Here is a 10237-nt window from a genome sequence, read left to right on the forward strand (position 1 = left end):
CCATGGAGGCAAAGTACGTCACTAGTCCTCAGGACCAGATTCATGTTATTATTACTGTTGCAGTGCTTTTAAGGACATTTCAGGCTTTCCACCATTAATGTTTTTTAACCTGTTTTGGAAAAACAGACCTCTAAAAAGTGGCAGAGAGCCAAATAATGACATGAAAGCTATTAAAAGAAGAAGCGGTGTGTTAACAGCTGAGTTTTAAAGGAGAAATACATAAACTATGCCAACTAATGTCAAGGATCTTATATATTTATTTGCTATAGCTCTGTAGTTCCTAATGACTTCATTAATAAGAAGTTTTAAGTATGAAATATCTTCAGTGTCACCTAATTGCCATTTAGAGGAGGAAGAAATCTGAGCTATTTCTCTCTGAAGAAACTTGGTATTTCTTGCAGGTGTCACATTCAGCACCAGCAAAATAAAACACTCTTTCACGCAACTCAGATGAGGTCCTTGCCAGGCTTCTGCAACCAGTACAGAACAATGGCCACACAGAGGCAGCCCAGGCATGGTGGGAGCTGGGGAGGGGCAGCTTCAGAAAGGATGGAAAGAGATGAGGAGAGCAACTGTCCAGGAGATACAGAGTCATGATGGTTTTGCCTTTCTTCGATGAGCAATCCTCCTCTGGCAGCTGGGAACTTGTGGTATCTCATACCCCACAGCTTTATCTATGGTGCTATATATGGGGAAGTATTTCAGCCAGCAATCCCTGCACAGTGCCATGCCAGGAGAGGTACTCCTCCCACCAAGACTAAGCTCCTATTCTGGCTGCTGTGTGTGGGAGAATGAGCTTCAGGAACTGTGAGCTGCAATTGATTCAGTGGTTTAGGCTCAGCTGAAATTACACAGAGGTAAAGAGAGCTTTATAAAGGAGATATTTAGGAGTTTAAAGATGGAGTTGTGTCAAAAAAAAATTAGGTCCTTTACATAAGTGACAGTCAGGCATGCCTAACAAAATTCTTAGGTTTTCTAAACCTCTTTTCATAATTAACTTTAAAAGAGATGTCCCAATTCATACACCCTTTGGTAAAGACACATATCAAAGCCAACTCTTTGTTTTTCTTTGTTTTGCACTTCCAAGCATAGCCTTCTAATCACTGAAGTTTTTTCTCTAGTGTACAGCCAACCCTTGGGACTGGCTGCTACAATATATTGCTGGAGCAAAAACCTCAGCAAGATCCAGAAGCAGATCAGACATTTATATAGATATTGAAATGTACTGAGTTGAGAAACCAAATACTAAAAATCAGATCATCAAGAGGAATGTAAACCCTCAGAATTCAGAACATTCAGTCTACCCAGGGGTGGAAGAATCCATACAGAGCTAAGGGAAGGCTTGTCCAAAGAACTGAGAGTCCAAAGAACCAGAGATAGAACTGACGCCAAGAACTGAGTATTTCAATTTTCAAAATATTTTCATTCATGCATTTCACATGGCAGCCAAATAAATGTTATCAACAGTGCCTTGGAGGAGAACATAATGGACATGACTTGCTGCTGACCATAAAATGAAAAGTTCTCTGACTGCTTCTCTGGGTGAATGTTGCAAATTCAGCAAATTATTATAAACTCTTAAGCAACAGATGTTTATATATGCATTTATATATAATGCACACATATTTTTATAATGCAACAGTTCTGTATACATTGAATATACTTACTGGTGGTATATGATAGATCTACAATTTCTCTATTTTTTCACTCTTGCTTAGTGTAATAGTATATTTTAAAATAACATAGCATTTGAATTAAAGGAAAAATTTCACCACACTCATCCAGCCCCAGACCATAAGATTCAGACCAATCCTTTCTGATGTTCAGGGAGTTTTTATATTGTATATTAATTAATTTATTATTACTGCATAACTGTTTTGCAATCAGCCAAAGCATAGATCAAAACAGCAATACAGAATAGTGCAGAGAAGTAACTGGGTCTGGGGGTCAAAACCACATGCAAGCTTATAATCTGGTTGCAGATCATATGTACAGTCATTCTGCAGAAACAATCCCATGCTTCAGACTGTAGCAGGTATCAAGAGCTACTCTAAATAGTTATAAATGCTTGAGCTGTCATGACTGTAACACCTGCACAGCATCTCAGATGGGCTTGTGTATATGCTAGCGTATACGTATATGTTGGTGAGCAGATGTTACGGAGCTTCCTTCTCAGTCCAATACCATCTTCAACTCAGCTGCAGAGGGACAAACCAAAGTCTGAGGCCATGCATGCAAGCAGAAGAGACACTGGTGATCCCACAGCTGTGTCACTGACACAAATGGCAACTGCCAGGCTTCTGCTAACTTCAGTATCAGTCAGGACTTTCCAACCTAAAGTAGACTTTCAATTTCAAGAGCAGGAAATTCTTGTTTGTAATGTGCATCAGCTGCCATTGAAGATAAGACAATGATCTTTACGTAAAGCCTTAAAACAAGGTTGTTTACAATAGGATAAGATTTGATTTATGCAGGACTTGGCTCAAACTGTCCGGATTGACTGAATGTGACCATTTTTCTGAAAGAAGATGCACAGCAATATCCTCAGTCAGGCTGTTCTTAATATAAGTTAGCAATGGTGTGTTAAAAGCTGTCATTCTCATTTAGCTACTGAAAAAATGACATTTTAAAATCAGCATTCCTACCAGTGAACAATCATTCTGTACCAAATATTTATCACACTACCATCACAAAGAGTTGAAAGTTGACTACATACAGGGTTTTATTATAGTACACAATACTTATAGTGTGTACTTCTTTCTCTAATTTTTATTCTCCATGTACATACCTCTAGGAATGAATTATGAGCAGGATTTTTTTTTTTTCCCCTACTTTGAACAGTGTGGTAATATTGTGTATTCATGGACAAATGGAAGACATGAAATTGTGTCATTAGCTTTCAGACAATATTAGCTATGTTTTCATCTTAGGCATTTATATATTTGATATAAAGAGCTGACTGTGGTTTAAAGAGCTTACATAAGCCATGTGCTTTCTAGAGACATAGCATTAAGCATGATTTGTCCAACTGTTTGCCCCAGCTCTCCCTGTAAACAAAGTATGCAAGCATTGTGAGTTAAAAGATACTGTTTTAGGTCCCTTTACGTTTTTACTTTCTTCACTTCTTACAACATTCCAGAAGTTTATAAGGGTCATTATTTCTGGAATGGAAGCTGTGTTTTCAATATATCTGTATTTTGTACTAATGTTTTGTTTAACTATATTCACAGTGCATTTTATTTTACATTAGTTGCTAAATAGCCCAATATTATTGTTAATAACTAACAGTGTGTTCCTGGAAATCATTTCAGTTTTATAATGGTAGGTAGAAACAGAGACTATCTAGAAAGTCAAGCAACAAACAAATCCTCTATTCTTCAACCCATAAAATGATTACAAAAAAACCCTCAGTGCTGTGTAGCAATGTGATTGTTATGTGACATTATTACATTACTGTTGTATATAGTCACTTTGAAAAAGTAGAAACTGCTTTGCACCTAGAAAATCACTTTCCTCTTTTTTTTTTTTTTTTAAATACTAACGTGCAGACATTCCAACTGTCTTTATGGTTAGCCTAAAAGTAAAGAGACTATTTACCCATTTTTATTCTTTTGAAAATTCAATTTGGGTCAGATTAAATAAATCAAGTAAGTATGAAATACTAAATTTACAGTATCACAGTATGCTAGAGGTTGGAAGGGACCTCAAAAGATCATCTAGTCCAATCCCCCTGCCGGAGCAGGAGCACCTAGATGAGGTTACACAGGAATGTGACCAGGCGAGTTTTGAATGTCTCCAGGGAAGGAGACTCCACAACCTCCCTGGGCAGCCTGTTCCAGTGTTCCGTCACCCTCACTGAGAAGAAGTTTCTTCTCAAGTTTAAGTGGAACCTCTTGTGTTCCAGTTTGTACCCATTACCCCTTGTCCTATCATTGTTTGCCACTGAGTAGAGCCTGGCTCCATCCTCGTGACACTCCCCCTTTATATATTTATAGACACTAATAAGGTCACCCCTCAGTCTCCTCTTCTCCAAACTATAGAGACCCAGCTCCCTCAGCCTTTCCTCATAAGGCAGATGCTCCACTCCCTTAATCATCTTAGTTGCCCTGCGCTGGACTCTCTCCAGCAGCTCCCTGTCCTTCTTGAACTGAGGGGCCCAGAACTGGACACAATATTCCAGATGGGGTCTCACCAGGGCAGAGTAGAGGGGAAGGAGGACCTCTCTCGACCTACTAATCACCCCCCTTCTAATACACCCCAGGATGCCATTGGCCTTCTTGGCCACAAGGGCACAGTGTTGGCTCATGGTCATCCTGTCGTCCACTAGGACCCCCAGGTCCCTCTCCCCTACACTGCTCTCTAACAGGTCTTTCCCCAACCTATACTGGAACCTGGGGTTGTTCCTGCCCAGATGCAGGACTCTACCCTTTCCCTTGTTAGATTTCATCAAGTTATTCCTTGCCCAACTCTCCAGCCTGTCCAGGTCTCGCTGGATGGCAGCACAGCCTTCTGGCGTGTCAGCCACTCCTCCCCGCTTAGTGTCATCAGCAAACTTGCTGATAGTACACTCAATTCCCTCATCTAAATCGTTGATGAATATATTAAATAATACTGGTCCCAGTACTGACCCTTGAGGTACTCCACTAGTTACAGGCCTCCAACTAGACTCAGCCCCATAGAATACAACTCTCTGTCTTCTCTCCTTCAGCCAGTTCGCAGTCCACCTCACTACCTGATCATCCAGGTCACACTTCCTCAATTTAGCTGTGAGGATGCTGTGGGAGACTGTGTCAAATGCTTTGCTGAAGTCAAGGTAGACCACATCCACCGCTCTGCCATTATCCACCCACCGTGTTATTTCCTCATAAAAGGCTATGAGATTGGTCAAGCATGATTTCCCCTTGGTGAAGCCATGTTGACTGCCCCTCATAGCCCTCTTATCCTTGATATGCCTTAAGATGGCACCAAGGATAAGGTGTTCCATCACTTTCCCAGGGATGGAGGTGAGGCTGACCGGTCTATAGTTACCTGGGTCCTCCTTCTTGCCCTTTTTGAAGACCGGAGTGACATTTGCTTTCCTCCAGTCTTCAGGCACCTCTCCCGTTTCCCAAGACTTGGTAAAGATGATGGAGAGTGGTCCAGCAATGACTTCCGCCAGTTCCCTCAGCACCCACGGGTGCGTCCCATCTGAACCCATGGATTTATGGATGTCCAGATTGCTCAACTGGTCTCTAACCCATTCCTCATCGACTAAGGCAAACCGCTCCGTTGAGCGGGGGTCCCTCTTTACAGAAATTTCTAACTTAAACCCCTCATTGCACAGAATACAGAATTTCATCTGACTTTGGAAGCTCTCCTTTGCTGTCATGCCAATAAATGTCGTAGATTCTTAAGCATGGCAGAAAATTAATCAGTTCTGCCAGGCAAAAATTCAGAGAGCAATTTTATCAGGATTGTCGTTAGCAGTGTGTCTTCTTAATCATGATGATAACTGATTTCCAAGCTGCTCCAATTAAGAGGATTCTACAGCATTCAGAACCTGTGCATAGTATACTGAAAACCAAGACAACAACTTAAGAAATTATTGCATATCAAAGTTGAAGAATATAACTAATATGCTAATGAAATTATTTTCACCAAAAAGTCCTTTGTGGAGCTTAAATGTCTGCCTGTCTGATATGTCAATTTTTCCTGACTTAATAATTTACATGCTCTTTGCCCTAGATCTTTGAAATTGAGCAAGGGTGACATTTGTCGGCAAGTTTCTCAAGTCTGCTACCTCTCATGAGCTGTCATTTGAAGAGTTACATTTAACTTCTGAAAAGGTCATTTTCTACTACTAAGAAGAGAACTTGGTGTTTCATATGAATTGTGTCTGGAACCAAATTCCATTTTACCCTACAGAAGTAGCTATGCATATACACACATCTCTGTGTGTGTGTACACGAATGAATACTTTTAGAAAAACACAACAGGTTTTATGATAAGGACCACTTCAAAAAGTTCTTACGTATTCATTTTACATAGATGCTTTGTGGACAACATCTGGGAGAAATAAACAACATGTATGAATTTGTATTGTGATAATGAGGTCATAAGGACTACACTCAAAATAATCCACCTTCCACTTTTCTTACATAACTTATTCTACATCTTCCTTGTTGCAACTGTATAATATGCATTTTGATTTAAACAAAATATTTTCAAAAATATCTGAGGACATTATCTAACAGAAAATAGTGATAATACTGGGAATAAAATCTACAGAAGCAATTAGTAAATTCTGTCCTCCCATATGAAGTAATTTCCTCTCCTTGGGAGCTGGACATATACACACATAATACACTGGGCATCTATTTCTTTACTCTTGCCATATGCATTTCAGCTTACCATTCCTTTATGTTGTTTATCATACCTTCAGATTTGATGTCGTATTGCAAAGCAGATCAGCACATGGTTTATAACAAATACATATGCGGATTTTAAAAAGCAAGAAAGAGTTCCTTAGTTCAGTTGCTAAGTGTGTTTTTCTGTTTTATGAAGCACTCTGTAACAGAGTGGGAGAGCACTGTTCTTAGTGGCAGGCAGGAAGACAACCTATCAGTGAGGCAGAAAGAAGCACCCCTCATCTCACCTAGGAGCACTGCTTCAGTCACCACTGGAGTATCAGTCATATACACAAATGATAGTTACAGATTTTTGCAGCACACAAATCCATCACACATCTGGATCAAAGGCATAAGTGATCTGAAAGATTACCCATAAATAAATAGAGAAACCTTGGGTAGAAGAAGTCCAGTTACTGCATAGTTACTTGAGAATTACAGGTGAGGTATCAACCTTTAGATGTACAGTTATTGTCTCTGTCACTGACTTCTAAAATCTGGTGGTCATTTCATTATCTAAACTAGAAAATCATGTCTCTTTTAAAACCACCAAGAATTCACTCAGGCCCTCAGAAGTCTGTAATGAGGTGGTGTAGGTGCAACTCAACGGCAAAGTCTGTAAAACAGCATGCTGTTAATGCTGGCCTCCAATCAAGCTTTGCGTCACCATCACTGTCCTGGAAGAACATAGCCTTTTTCTCAGTCCAGACAGGGGCCTCACATAGTCACTGCATCCTGCTATGGCACCAGCTGCACAGCACACTTGTGGTTGCGGGTGGCCTTCTATTTCAGCAGCATCCAGCGTGAGTTATATGTTCTGCAAGAAGAGGCTTTACAGCAGCAAATTTTCCCTGCACCTCTGCCTGATATATGGATGAGTTTATAAGGCCAGGCCAGCAAGTATCAGGTATCTGTTGTCACTGGGAGAAGTCCTGTGAATAGGTCTTTGCAGCACACAACTGTATTCCCTTTTAACAGCTGTCAAATGCTTTCCTTGAACAAGACTATGTACATAACAGCAGCTTGAATGTAGCTCTTTAGAAGTGTTTGTGTTTCATGAGGTGAAGAAAACTCTTTCTGGTCCAATGGAGACTTTTAACTGAGTGTATCATAAAGGATTTTTTTCTTTCTCTCTCTTTTATATCATGTAGAAATGTAAAAGTGACAGTAATAGGTTTTCCTCTTTGCTGATAATATAGGGTGTTTCCAACAAGAAGGAAATTCAAGATGACACATTCTTGGCTCAGTTCAACTACTTTGACTGATGTGAGCTGGTTACCTTTCCCCCCCGTTTTCTTTTAAAAAAAAAAAATATCACTCGGAAATCTTCACCTCAGTATGAGCCATGTATTTCTGTTACAAAGGTCAGCCCATTATATAATTTTACACATATGTCCTATACAAATCAATTCTGTTTGACTCAAGTACACCTAAAAAGGCTCAGAGCACATTCAATCCAAAATGTATCACATTGTGCTTGATCAGATTTCCAAGAACAGATTTTTCTTTTTCCAGTCCACTGGAGTTAAATAATGTTAAAATTCTGCACTGGGTTACTTTATACAAACAGTCACTACGTGATATTTCGTCATTGATATAATTTTTTTTCTGTAGAATTATCACTTGTTATTTATATAAAAATTCAAATCAACACACTTTGCTCTGTGCTATGTGGATAGCATTTATGAACCTCTGTAATATGAGGTAGATTTGTTTAATTTAGAGTTCAGGGTTAAACATTCATTCTGTAATAGAAAATGAAAAAGGTATCACTGCTCTCTGCAATGATGTACCTATCAGTCTGTCCTGGGTTTAGCAGTAGCAGTCTTTTTTTCTCCTTCTTAGTAGCTGGTGCAGCGCTGTGTTTTTGACTTTCGGCCTGGGAAGAGAGCTGATAACATTGATGTTTAGTCTGACCAAGGACTTTGTGAGTCTCATGCTCTGCCAGAGAGGAGGGGAAGCCGGGAGGAAGCAGAGACAGGACACCTGACCCAAACTAACCAAAGAGGTATTCCATACCACAGCATGTCATGCCCAGGATGTAACTGGGAGTTACCCAGAAGGGCGCTCTCTGCTTGGGTCGGGCTTGTTTTCAGCAGGTGGTATCATATTCTCTTCCCTTGTTATTTCCCTTATCATTATTATTATTGGTGGTAGCAGCAGTGGTTTTGTGTTGGTTACTGGACTGTTCTTATCTCAACCCATGAGAGTTACGTTCTTTCGATCCTCCTCCCCATCCCTCCGGGAGCTGGGGGAGGGGGGAGCTAGACTGCGTGGCTGACTTGCTGACAGAGTTTAAACCATGACACAGTCTCAGCCCAGGAAAGCATTATTATTTAGTTTATGAATTAGGCAGCTTTTTTGTCTTTTTGATAGGTATCCAAAAGAGTTCAGCCAATGTTTCTGTTAGCTAAAGAGTCTTCTGCCTTTCCCAACTCCCAGTGGATATGATACTTGCAAAAGCTCCTTGGCAGAAGAAAATAAGGACTTGTGTTGGTACAAAACCAGTGAGACAGAGAACACTTTTACAGCTGCATGAGGCAGAGCTTGTCTCCCATGTGGCCCCGGGTTTGGCAGCCAGGGCACACCTGTAGCCTGGTGCTGAGTCTCCCTGTGCGAAGGCTGCTGCTGACACTGTTGGGCATCCAAGGTCTGCAGCAGTGCAACCTTCTGACAATCATAGCTCTGTCACTGCAACCCAGGGGTAGATCCAGTTGTTTATTAATGGTTGCGTTTCCTCACAAAGGACTAAGTCTTCCTGTCTCAGAACAATACTGCCAACACAGATGGCATCTTAGTAAGACTGAAGACTATGAGGTGACAGACTCTCACTAACAGGTATAAGGTATTCAAGAGAAAAATGTTCAAGTAATATTAACCTAAAGGTATCATCATTAGGGGGCTAATGAGGAAACACACTCGCAACATGAAAAACCAGGTGATGCACCAGTAAAGATCAATATTGGTGCTGCCAGCAAAAAGTGGCAGGTCATAATGGTAGGGGACTCTACTTTGAAAGGAACAGAAGCACTCGTCTGTCTGCCTGACCCAGTCTCAATGGAGGTGTGTTGCCTACCAGGGGCATGAACCAGGGATGTTGCAGAGAGGCTGCCTGCTCTTGTAAGTCCCACTGACTATTATCCACTTCTAGTGGTCCATGTGGGTGCTAGGGATATAGATAGCAGTAGCCTGGAGAACATAAAGAAGGACTACAGAGCCCTGGGAGAGGTGGTTAGGGCCTCTGGAGCTCAGATAGTCTTTTCGTCAATTCTTCAGGATACAAGGGAGGACCCTAAAAGGGCTAGGCGGACTGGCCAAGTTAAGTTAGAAGGGTGGTCACTTAGTCAGGGGTTTGGGTATCTTGAATGCGGGACCCAAGTTTGTAGGCCAGGTCTAGTGGGGGCTGGTGGAGCTGGTCTTATGAAGGGAAAGAGCAGTTTTGGTAGAAGGCTTGCCAGACTGGTCAAGGAGACTTTAAACTAGATGTGTTGGGGGAGGGGGTCATCATTCCATCCCAAAACACCCAGTCAGTTGCCAGCACCTATAATAAATGCTTGGAGCAATGCAGAGATATTCCAGCCGCTCCAGCCAATGAGCCGGCTTCATTTGGAGCTCGGCTCTGATGCCTCTATACAAACGCCCATAGCATGGGGAACAAACAAGAGGAATTAGAGATGTGGGCACATCTACAGGGGTATGATATAATAGGCATCACAGAAACATGGTGGGATGTCTCCTATGACTGGAGTGTTGGAACGGAAGGTTACAGGATCTTTAGAAAAGACAGCCTGGCAGGCGGGGAGGGGAACTTACTATTTATGTTAAGGATAGGCTGGAGAGCATGGAACTCT

This window comes from Pezoporus occidentalis, unplaced genomic scaffold (genome assembly GCF_034315485.1).
Source record: "Pezoporus occidentalis ecotype Australia unplaced genomic scaffold, CSIRO_AGI_Poc_V1 ctg86, whole genome shotgun sequence".
NCBI classification, from domain to species: Eukaryota; Metazoa; Chordata; class Aves; order Psittaciformes; family Psittacidae; genus Pezoporus; species Pezoporus occidentalis.